Here is a 12,637-nt window from a genome sequence, read left to right as displayed (position 1 = left end):
CTCCTCAAGTTGTCAACAGTGACAATGAACCATGCTATAGCTGTAGAGAATTTGAAAAGTTTGCAGAAGAGTATGATTTCCAACATGACTTCATCCTCTACATCTACAGTCAAATGGCAAAGTAGAGAAACGAGTCCACATTTCCACTCACATACCACTTTAAGTAATCCCTATGCCATCAGTGCTCTGTGATTAGTAAGGGATTGCTTAAGGAGGTGTGTGAGTGGGAAGGGAAGGTTGAGAACCATTGCACTAGACAGTGGTTCAGACCCGTATTTAGCTCTATTGAGTTACAGCGCCTTACCTCTTGAACATGGCATGTCACCTCCTGAGCCTCTGGTGGGACATAGTCTATGTGCCACACTCCCCTACTCTGCAGACCAAAACAAGAACAGGTGTCCAAGATGTTGAACAGAAACAAAAGCGTCTGCATTGGAGACAAAAGTCAAACTATGACAAGTCAGTGAGAAGCTTAGGGCCACTGGCACAACATGAAACAGTGTGACTCAAAGATTCCTGCTCATTAGAGAAAACATTACAGCGATACTATGGCAGGATAGATTGGAGAACTCGTCCAGTGAGGCTATTTGGGTGGAATTGAGGAATGGGAAAGGTATGAAAACACAAATGGAGTGCATTATAGACCCCCTAATGGACAGAGAGAATTAGAGGAGCAAATTTCTAAGGAGATAGCATATATGTGTAATAAACAGAAGGTGGTGATTGTAGGAGATTTTAACTTTCCATACATTGACTGGGACGTCCTTACTGTAAAAGGGCTGGATGGATTGGAGTTTGTCAAATGTGTTCAGGAAAGGTTTCTAGATCAATACATGGAAGAATCAACTAGAGAGGGGGCCATATTGGATCTCCTATTAGGGGATAAGATAGGCCAGGTGTCAGAGGTGTGTGTTGGGCAACACTAGGACTCGTATAGATAGAAGGGAATGGATGAGGTGCTTGAGGAATATAAGGAGCGTAAAAAAAACCTTAAGAAAGAAATTAGAAAGGCTGATAAGAGATATGAGGCTGCTTTGTCAGGGAAGGTAAAAATAAATCTAAAGGGTTTCCACAGGTACATTAAAAGTAAAAGAATAGTGAGGGATAAAATTGGGCCCCTTGAGGATCAGAAGGATAGGCTATGTGAGAAGTCAGAAGAGATGGGGGAAATTTTAAATGATTTTTTTTTCTTCAGTATTCACTAAGGAAAAGAATATTGATCCAGATGAGGTGGGGAAATCTGGTAGTGAGGTCATGGATAATATACAGATTAATGAGGAGGTAGTATTGGCTATTTTAAAGAGAATAAAAGGTGGATAAATCTCTGGATCCTGACAAGATATTCTCTAGGACCCTGAGGGAGGTTCATATACAAAGAGTGGGGGCTCTGGCAGAAATATTTAAATTGTCATTAGCCACAGGGGAGGTGCCAGAGGATTGGAGGGTGGCTCATGTTGTTCTGCTGTTTAAAAAAGGCTCCAAAAGTAAACCTGGTAATTATAGGCCAGTGATTCTGATGTCAGTAGTGGATAAATTAATGGAGAGTGTTCTTAGAGATGGTATATACAATTATTTGTCAAGACAGGTATTGATTAGAAGTAGTCAACATGGTATGTGGTAGATCATGTTTAACAAATTTTATAGAGTTTTTGATGAAGTTACTACGAAAGTTGATGAGGGGAAGGCTGTGGGTGTTGACTATATGGACTTTAGTAAGGCTTTTTGACAAGGTTCCACATAAGGTGTTAGTTAGGAATGTTCAAGCATTAGGTATTAATGATGAAGTAGTGAAATGGATTGGATGGGAGATGCCAGAGAGTAGAGGTGGAAAATTGTTTATCAAACTGGAGGCCAGTGACTAGTGGAGTGCCTCAGGGATCAGTACTGGGTCCATTGTTGTTTGTCTTGTATATTAATGATCTAGATGGTAGAGTAGTAAATTGGAGTAGTAAGTATGAAGATGATATGAAGATTAGTCGTGTTGTGGACAGTGAAGAAGGTTATTAAAGCTTGCAATGGGATATAGGACAGTTAGAAGAGTGGGCTGAAAGATGGCAGATAGAGTTTAATACTGATAAATGTCAGGTGCTACACTTTAGTAGGACTGATCAGTATAGGTCATACATGTTAAATGGTAGACAATTGAGGAGTGCAGTAAAACAAAGGGATTTAGGAATTCTGGTACATAATTCTCTGAAAGTTGAGTCAAATGTAGATAGGGTGGTGAAGAAAGCATTTGGTATGTTGGCCTTCATAAATCAGAGTATTGAATACAGGAGCTGGCATGTCATGTTGAAGTTTTATAAGGCATTGGTGAGGCCAAATTTGGAATATTGTGTGCGGTTTCGGTCGCTGGGTTATAGGAAGGATATTAAACAGTGTAGAAAGAGCATGGAGGAGATTTACAAGAATGTTGCCTGGGTTTCAGGGTTTGAGTCACAGGGAAAGGTTGAGCAGGCTGGAACTTTATACTCTGGAGCGTAAAAGATTGAGGGATGATTTGATGGAAGTATTCAAAATTATGAGGAGGACAGATAGAGTCAATGTGGACAGGCTTTTTCCATTGAGAGTGGGAGAGATTCAAACAAGAAAATATGGATTGAGATTGAAGGGGAAAAATTTTAGGGGAAACATGAGGGGGAATTTCTTCACTCAGAGGGTGGGAGTGTGGAATGAGCTTCTGGTTGAAGTGGTAGATGCAGGTTCGGTTTTAATATTGAAGGAAAAGTTGGATAGGTATACGGACAAGAGGAATGGAAAGGGTTATGGGATTAGGTAGGAGAAGATGTTCAGCATGGTCTAGAAGTGCTGAACTGGCCTGTTTCTGTTCTGTAACTGTTATATGGTTATATTCCAATCCAAGATCCTTCACGGTCAGAGCAGAGGAGGGTCAAATACTGAGGAGGAATCGAAGGACCCTGCAGAAAATCCCAGAGATACTGCGGGAATAGATGGATGCAGAGGATTCAGCCTGCGCAGAAACAAAGGAAACCCCACCAATGCTAGACAGTAGTGGACTAGCAGAGCCAACAAAAGTACCTGTGTTAAGAAGATCCAAATGAATTGTCAAAGCACCTGAAGGACTACGCTGATGTTAATGTTACGTTTGTGTTGAACTTCAAATTTGAAGAATACTGTACTAATGTATCAAGGAAAGGGGATGTAGTGATAGCATGCTACCACCAGGAGGAGTCGGATATGGAGTGTGTGGCAACTGGTGAATGCTGCATTTTGGGCATTCTGTGACATCTTTTGTAGATTCAAGATGGATGCCTCCATATGAGGACTAGCCTGTGTGTGTTCTGTCTTAGTGCTATTTGCTTTAGTTAATAAAACCAGTTATTGAAAAAGAAACCAAGTTTCTTTATCGTAATAAAAGAAACATCACAGTCATTGCTGGAAATCTTGCCTATGACAATGGTTTTATCTGTAAATTTATGGTAGGGCATTGTTTGCCAATTCAGTCATGGGCCCACGGGGAGTATTGTAGAGGGTTGAGTACACTGCCATGCATGGCCCTGATGTTGAAGATGATTGTGGAGAAGGTGCTGTAACCAGTTCTCCCTGATTGCAGTCCATGGGATACAAAGTCATGAATCCATTTGCAGAGGGGTGTGCTGAGGCCAAGGTTCTGGAACTTAGTGTAGAGTTTGTTTGGTAATAGGTGTTGAGTTTGTTTGGTATTATTGTGTTGAAGGCAGAGCTAAAGTAAATGACTAATAATCTGATGTAGGTGTTCTTATTGTTCAGCTGTTCCAAAGCTGAGTGCAGTGCCATGGAGACGGCATCGGCCATAGTCCTGTATCATCGGTATGTGAATTGGAGTTGATCAAAAGTTGCTGGGAGGTTGCAGTTAACATGGACCATTGTTATCTGGAGGATTATCCAACAGGTCAAACAGGAAACTGCTTCAAACAAAGGATAATCATTGTTCTTGCTCCTGGAGGGTCATCTGACCAAGAAAGTCTGATTTGGAAATCATCTCACCTGCCAATCAAGGCTCAGCCATCCACACCTGGATCCTTTGAATGCATATACACCTCGCCACTGGCTCCCTTAATCACATTCCCTATTTTGGCATGCCTAAACCAGCACCTCCAGCCAGCTTCTGCATAAAGTCCAACACATGGAACAGCTGGTTCACTTTGTTTTCCTCTGAGGATCGAACCTGAGTTCCACTCCAGGTAGTGAGTCATGGGCAATTCTGGAGAAGCCATTGTAAGGTGATGGCTATAGTTGGAGCATGCCCGTGAGACCATTGTAACTTATTCTTATCTATGGCAATGCTGTGGTTGCTGGTTATCTAAGAGTGGTGGGTACTGTTATATTCTGTCTTTCTATACTTCTGCAGTTTAGTTGTGTCTGTTGTGTGCGAAGTGTGTGAGTGAGTGCGACCCTTGTTGCGACTTCCCCCACATGTTAAGAAAGATCCTTGCTTGTTATTGGAGTGTGTCCAGACGTGTCACTTCTTGAACCCTCTGAACTTGTTCTCGCCATCACAGCCATGACCAACCTCTCAAAGCTCTTCGTATTGGTGGATGTCACCTGCCAAGAGACATTTAGTGAATAACCAAATGAATGATGATGGAAGGGGGAAATAAATAAATGCAAGGGGCCCTGGAGAGGGAGTGAATGACTGCAACAAAACCATTGAATGACTTGGTACGTCAATTTACACCAAGATTATTGAATTCCTTCAGCTCTTAAACCGGCTGAGATTAGCAAACACAATGCTAGCCAGATAAGTCAGTTATTCTGCAAACTGGGGTTTCCTTTGACCAGGAAGTTTGGGAATTCCCTTCCATTAACCTCCTTAAATTTTTTTTATTTTTCACACTATAAACCATACTGACCAAAATACATACAGACATTTTTCTCTTGAATATATACAGTGTCATTTTCTCCCTTTTTCCCCCCCTCCCTCACCTCCCCCTTCCCATTTATTCAAAGTTAAATTCAATCTACAAGATACATTAAACCCGTTAAACAACGTCGTCACTTAATAAAAATAAACAAGACATTTTTGTCTTTACTTTTACATACTGAGTCAATTCATTTCGTTGTCTTCTCCTTCTGTCATTCCATTAACCTCCTTTCGATCCACTCATTGTTCCTGTAACATTTCAATCCTCTTTATGTTGGGTATCCAAGAGGAAATTTTTATTGAATTTTTTCTCAACCTATTATTATGACAATGCACTAACTGGAACCTCCCCCTCTCCAAGATTATTATCATAACTGATCATTCCATGGTTATCGTAGTAACTGATCACTGCTTTTAGGGTTTCCGGCCGCCTTCTTGAGCTAAGCTAAACAATCTGGCTTCAGTGGTTCTGAGTGTTCTATGCAGTAACTGTGATTGAGTCATTGCAGACTGAAGCTGGGTAGATGTAAAAGGTCTTTATTCATCACAATCTGGTCTTCTGGAGAATCTATTTCTCCTCTCTCCTGACAATCTCAATCTTATTTTTGGACTCTGCTCAAAGCTTAAGGACCCCCTTCCCTGCAAAACAGTCGTTTAGTCGGTTTATTCCATATTTCTCTCCTACCAATTAAATATAAAGCATTAAAAATATTTTATGATTTCAGTCCATGGCCCCCTTAAATGTGCTGTGGCCTCCAGGAGGCCATATGGCCCTGTTAAGAAAGGCAGCTCCATGGTCCAGTAACGTGTTTCACTTTTTTTTAAAACACAAAGAAACAATTAACTAGAATTCCATTGCTGATAATTAACTATTTCAACATTTAGAGTGTCGACCTATAACTTTTGCAGAAGTACATTTTTATGATGAAAACACATCCCAACTGGTTAAAACCTTTTCAATATTCAAATAACGGCAATTGATCTGTGGATTCTGAGTGTTAAACAGCAGATATCCAAAATATACAGTGATGAGGAGTGGCTCACTCGATCTATAGACAGCCAGAATATGAAGTGACAAAACAGATCTCCTGAACTGTGCATTAAGTGCAGGGATATGCTTTTAATGTGTTAATGCAGGAAATAGCCAATGAATGCCTTACCCATCACATAATGAAGATCAATCAAAGTGAATAGTAATTTATTGTCTCCCCTTCACAGTTAAAATGGTAGCAAATCAGTATTTCTCTTCAATGATTTGTTTCAATATCCTTCAAGTATCAGTGGAAATTAAACTGTGACATGCCTTTTTAAAACTAGTTTTATTTGTGGTAATGCCTGCTATTCTCATAACACTGGACAACACGCTTTTTTCAGGAAGTTGGAGAAACATTAAATTAACTTTTATTGAATTTACCATGTTTAATCGCATATGGTGCTGACACAAGCTCTCAGGTTCACTGCATATGTTGCACAACAAATGTGAGGAGCCCAGGGTTTGTCTTGGTCACCAATGTTACAGCCGACGTAGAGCTCATAGGCTTTTTTAAATAAGTGCAGCCTTAAGCATACACTCGCCACAAATGTATTGCAGTTCATGTGACGTTGGCAAGACATTTCTGCCATATTGAATCTTCCTGAAGACAATAAATGCTATTGTTAAGTATATCACTATGCCGTTACCTGAAGAACATATGCATCAACATGCATTTAATCTCTATCAACGTAGTGTATACTGGTAGGTGAACTGGCTTTTATAGCCTGTCTGCATCTATCCTAACTAAGCACGCCCAGGCCTAAGACAATATTTGCATAGCATCTGCACTGAGTGCCTACCCAAACATGCTTGGACTGACCAAAACAGCTTGGATAATATACTAGTCAACTTAAAATATGACAGGAAATCCCAAAAATAGGTAACGTCTAAGAAATGGTACGTGATAGGTAATTTTTATGATCAGCAGCCCAAAATCCATAAAATACATCGAAAGTATTCAGGAAGCAAAATCTTCATTGTCCAATTAAATTACTGACTATTCTTGAACAGTCAGTGCTCGACTGAAGCAGTAGAGTTGCACATTTTCTTGGAAAAAGGGTCAACTTCAGGGCATGGCCTCTGCAATTTCTGAGGGGGGGGGGTGGTCACAAGTCAATTGCAGAAAAATGCCTTTAGCTTGGAACTATATTTTCCAGATATGAGTAGATGGGCCACGTGGGAAATAAAAATGTTCTATTGACTTAGTGTGAATTAAAATGCTGTTCTGAAGAATGTATTGAAGGAATTATTGAAGTCAGATTAGCAGGCATTTGCACTGCAGCCAGATGTACTTTATTTTACCTGGGATTATTTGAAACTGAAAAAAGAGAGGCATTCAATTTTCAAACATTTAAAATACATTTAAAAACGCATTGAACTTCTAAGAGTTATTTTTTAAACCAAACCTTAAATATATCAAACTTAGTCCAGTAAAATGAAATATTGTTCATGAAATTGGAAAACATTATATTTTCCCAACATAAATAGTGCGGCATAATATTAACATAATTTATATGACTATTAACAACCAACTTAGCATGTTGTATCATTTTATTGGATTACTTAAAATATCCATTTGGATTTTGTGTATTTGCTATTACAGTACTTTAGCTTGCAGCAGTATTTATAAAAATTAAATTTGATAAATGCATGCTCTAGAGTTTTAACTTACAGCTTTAGTCATGGAATCTTGGTACTTCAAATTTACAATTTTGTTCAGAATGTCTGCATTTCTTCTGGGTGCTCCAGTTCCATCCCACCTTTTAAAACGAAAAGGGATTTAGGTTCATTGGAGATGAGTTCATGGGCATTTGAAATTTAATAAATTGATTACTGGATTATTAATTAGTTTTAAAGCCCAGAACTATTGGCAGTTCCAGTTTGAGGTGCCAGAATTTCTACTGACAGGCACCAGGAATTTCCAAACTCCTGTGCAAGTATCAAATCTGAAACTTGCTGGCAGATACCTACAGGGGTTTTGCTGACCATCCACTGCTGTTAGGCTCCTCTTGGGTTTTAACGAGGGAGAAAAATCTTCACAAAAACCTGCTGCCCTTGTGCTGGGGAATTTTCCTGCTGAACCTATTAAAACTATTCTGATGGAGGGTCATTGACCTGAAACATTAACACTATTTCTCTCGGCACAGTCCTGCTGAGTATTTCCAGCATTTTCTATCTTATTTTGCATCAGATTAGACCTGGCATAGGAACGGCAGCTCCATTTTCTTAAGTGGAGAGGAAGACCTTGGATGGGGACATTTTTAAGTAATTTGCTTTTTGATTAATTGGGGTTTTTTTAAAAAGTAAGTTTGTATTTTTACTATTTTAGAATCAGAATCAGAATTTATTGTTATGAACGTGATACAAAATTCATGGTTTTACAGTAACATTACAAAGTAGTGCAAGAAAAAGTCAAAATAAGGCAGTATCTGTGCTTTGTTGTTCATTCATTCAAGAATCTGATGGCAGCGGAGAAGAAGCTGTGCCATTGAGTGCTCATCTTTAGGCTCCTGTATCCTTGATAGTAGCAGAGTGAAGAGGGCATGGCCTGGGTGGTGGGGGTCCTTGAGGATAAAGGCTGCTTAGTTAAGACACTGCCTCTTGTAAGTGTCTTCAATAGAGTGAAGACTGGTGCCGTGATGTTGAAGGCCAAGTTAACAACCCCCTGTAGCTTTTTCTTGTCCTGAGCCATGGCACCTCCGTATCAGTGATGGAACCAGCCAGAATGCTCTTCATGGTACACCTAGAGAAATTTTCGAGAGTCTTTGCAAATCTCCTCAAACTCCTCACAAAGTATAGCCGCCGGCGAGGTTTCTTCATGATTGCCTCGACGTGGAGGATCCCGGACAGATCTTTGGAGATGTAGACACCCAGGAATTTTAACTTCTTGATCCTCTCCACTGCTGACCCCTTGAAGAGGACTGGGTCATATTCTCCTGATTTCCTCCTTAACTCCACAATCATCTCTTTGGTTTTGCTAATGTTGAGTGCAAGGTTGTTGGTGTGATCAACCAGCTGATCTATCTCCCTCCTGTACGCATCCTCGTTGCCATTTGTGATATATAATTATATATTTTTACTATTTTGCATTTTGAAAAGGCCCTTGTAAAGGATAATTTAACTCACTAAGTCATTTCACACCAAATTAGTACATATTGCATTGATTCATTGAGCTAGTTGTTAACTGTTTAATCTTTTTGCTGAACTTCAAAAGGCATCGCTTAGTGTGAGTCATACATTTCTCGATATATCCATTAACACTACCTATTATTCTGCCATCAAAGTTGATGAGCATTCCTGTTTAAGCAGAACATCTCTTTAAGGCCACTGAATCAATATTCTATAATTAAACAGCCCGAGGATAATCAGAGAATAATTATTGTTGGTGAGTGAAGTTGGTAGATTGCATAATCAATACAATATGTTCCTCTTTGGTGTGGAATAACATTGTGAATTAAATTATCCATCCAAGAGGGTTTTTCAAATGTAAAATAGCAAAAATTTACAATGAAAATAGTTAAAAATGCAAAAACATTTTAAAAAATCTCACTCCCTTGGAGCTATTTTATCTTCTCCACTAACCCCAAATGTAGTTGCTGTTCCTGTACCAGGTCTAATTTGTGCCTAAAAACTGTACTCATTAATATTTTTTAAATATGTAGATTGTGCAACCTCATGCTTCCTCTTTGGTGATAAAAAAGTTGCACAATGTAGTCCAAGTTAAAACTTTTATTAAAGTGTCACATTACTACAAAGAGCTCACAGAATCACGGGTGCCACCAGGGCGGTGCGGACCGCACCAGGTGACACCAGCAGAGGGGCTGACACCAAAAGGACTGTCCATAAAATTTTTGTGCAGAAATGTATTAATTTTTATTAAAAAAATAGCCCTGTAGTTAGTTATAACAATATATACATTTTTTATAAGCCCAACTTATATGTATCAGCATACCTACAAGGCTAAAACTCGACACTAGTTTACTTTTTGAACCTTCTAATGTACTCCGGTCAGAGCTGTCACTATTACCCAATTACAATGATGTTTCGAATCACGTGGTTTCGTCTGCACGTGCTACAAGCATGCGCTGATGTTTTCGTTGCAGCTGGTGTTCTTTATAGTCGCTGCTTTTGTCAAATTATCTGGTGCTTTAGCTACAATATTGTGGTAATTAGTATTTGTGAACCAATATCAATAACTTTTTTGAGAATGAAGTTGTACGATATTCTAATTTAAAGGTGTAATTTTAATTTTGCTCGTTGTTTATCTCACTATTGTTGCCATTACATTGAGTGGCGTACGGGAATTACGTTATATGAGTGACATTAGCTCAAAGAAAATCACTAAGGATTCAGTGTGGCCTGGTATGGGAGGAGATCCATGGGGTGGGTGGGGGGGGGCGGTGGTGGGCTTCCACTATGAGTTACTGCACTGGGTGTCGCCAACCCCAGTGACGCCACTGCATTGAACTACTTTGTTGCAATCTATTTAAAGAAAAGCCTTGTCTTGCTGGATACTGGGCGGCATTTGATAGAAGCAGCAGTGGCAATTGCTTTGATGGAGAAGGTGGGAACTGCATAGTCGTCACCTGACTATCAGGAGTAGCACTCAGTGACGCCGAGACCTCCCCTCGAGTGAAGGTCTGCATCAGATTCTTGATAGCTTGCGCCATATTGCTTCTAATACCTCATGCATTGTCCTGTGAAGTGTATTGCTCTAATCTTACCTCATTCCATGCAATGGTGGATTCTCAGGGGTCCATCAAATGTGAACCTTATCATTGCCCTCACCAAATCCCAGATCATTCTTTCTCTCTCTTTGTTCCTCTCTCATTCATGTGTGTGAACACACACTGACACGCTATTTCCCTCTCACTGACACACCATACATGCATGTGCGCGCAGACATGCAGACATGTGCATACACATACATTCATGCACACACATGTGTACTTGCATTCACACATGCACGCATGCACAAACATACACCACCCACGTGCATGCATACATAGAGCACTGATTGACACATTAAATTAGTGAAGTGCTTTACTTCTTCTACACTTTCCTCTCCAACCACTTGCCATTTTTCACAAGGATCAATCCCTGTGAGACATCCTGGACTGCTCTTCCTTCTGCAACCACCCTTCCACCCCCTAACCATTTCCTGCTGTAATCCCAGAGAGAGCAAAACCTGTCCCTATATCTCCACTTCACTGCTATCCAGACACTCCAGGTGAGGCAGAGCTTTACAAGCTCATCGACCAACCTAACCTACTGCAGTTAAGTACCCAATGTGGTTTCTACAATGGTGAGACCAAATGTACTCTAAGTCATCACTTCGCTGAATACCTGTGCTCTGTCTGTGCGTCCAAGTGAGAAGCCCTGGGTCTTAACCATCTTTATTCCTCTCAACCTTCCTACATAGACATATCTGTTCTTTGCCTCATCCATTGCCAGAGAGTGAAGCTATCTTGTGGCGCCATACATCACATTCCTCTGGACAACTTTAAACCCATTGGCTTGAACATCAATATTTTTTTTCTAATTTTAGGTAAACCTCCCCCCCCTCCCCCACCTCTATCTGGTTCTACTGTTTCCACCTTTACATACTTCTATTCTCACTTTCCTCCCCCTCCCTCTGATCTCTTCCTCTACCTCTCGGCCCCACCTTCTGTCCAACACCATGTCTCCCCTTAGCCTCTCATCAGCCTTTCCCTCTCTTTTTTCCCCACTTGATACACTTGATATCACTCCTTCCCACTCTAGTCCTGACCATGGAGGCTGAACCATGATCCTTCCAACTTTTTTCATGTTTGCTCAAAACTCCAATTTCTGTAATTTTCTATCAGGATTAATATGTTGAGTCCATTTGATATGGTAATTTGGTACTTCAAACATGTCATGAGATAGCGCTGCTTTTTTTAAAAAAATGCACAATTTCTACTCTGTAAGTACAAGTTTCAGAGATCTAACGTTGCAGGCAATAGCTTGTGCTGAAGAATATTCTGTTTGGGTTATTTGGCAGTGTACATGAATTTTTCTTTCTGAACTGAAAATAATTTTGAAAACAATTATGCTTGAGAGCCTGTCACTTTATTATCTTGGGTGGTGCTGAGTCCAGAATAGTCTCGAGAATTACATTTTCTTGTTTTGAAATTACATTTCTTTATCCTATTCTTCCTCCGTTGTTTCGAACAAAGTGATTTGAGTAAAAATTATTTGATAGCATGTGAAGTATTTCATTACCAAAGTTATTCTGCCAGCACAAAGTGGCATAAATTAATGGAACATCCAGCCATAACCACAGCAGGACCATTAAACTACCATCCAAAGTTGCTCATCTAGAGAGAAACATCTCACTTTGTTTAAACAGGGCTATTTATAATTTATAATAATAAAAGCTCAATGTGTCATTATATTTTTTTTGCAAACACAGCAAATGATACATTTTGTATGACTTGAGCCCATTTGCTGGCCCCAGCCTTGCACCATGTGACATGAGGGTATCGTAAGAGCAGGTGACTCCATGGCTTTGCAATGATGTAGAACTTCTTTTAAGTGAGAAAAATGTTTCACTGGTAATTAATAACTGAACTTTAGCATCGTCTACAAAGAAACCAATTGTATTACAGCTTTTTCTATGTTATCTGCTTTGAGTTTGCAATGAATGACTTTGTTTAACAGTCAAAAGTAATCATAGATACATAAAATATGTCCACAAAATACAGCACACGACTCAAAAT

General features: G+C 39.7%; 1 long non-coding RNA gene across 6 annotated transcripts in view; it reads left to right on the top strand.

Annotated features, from left to right (window-relative positions):
* Positions 1-12,637, top strand: part of LOC138760185 (uncharacterized) — a 49,658-nt gene that overhangs the window by 28,599 nt on the left and 8,422 nt on the right. The window contains exon 4 of one of the 6 annotated variants that reach the window (XR_011355496.1): positions 4,503-4,662. The exons of the other annotated variants lie outside the window; for them this stretch is intronic. This is a non-coding gene — a long non-coding RNA (uncharacterized lncRNA). The remainder of the gene's footprint in view (positions 1-4,502; positions 4,663-12,637) is intronic. 6 annotated transcript variants of the gene reach the window in all.

Source organism: Narcine bancroftii, chromosome 4 (assembly GCF_036971445.1).
Source record: "Narcine bancroftii isolate sNarBan1 chromosome 4, sNarBan1.hap1, whole genome shotgun sequence".
NCBI lineage: Eukaryota > Metazoa > Chordata > Chondrichthyes > Torpediniformes > Narcinidae > Narcine > Narcine bancroftii.
This window is presented reverse-complemented; position numbering and strand designations above follow the sequence as displayed.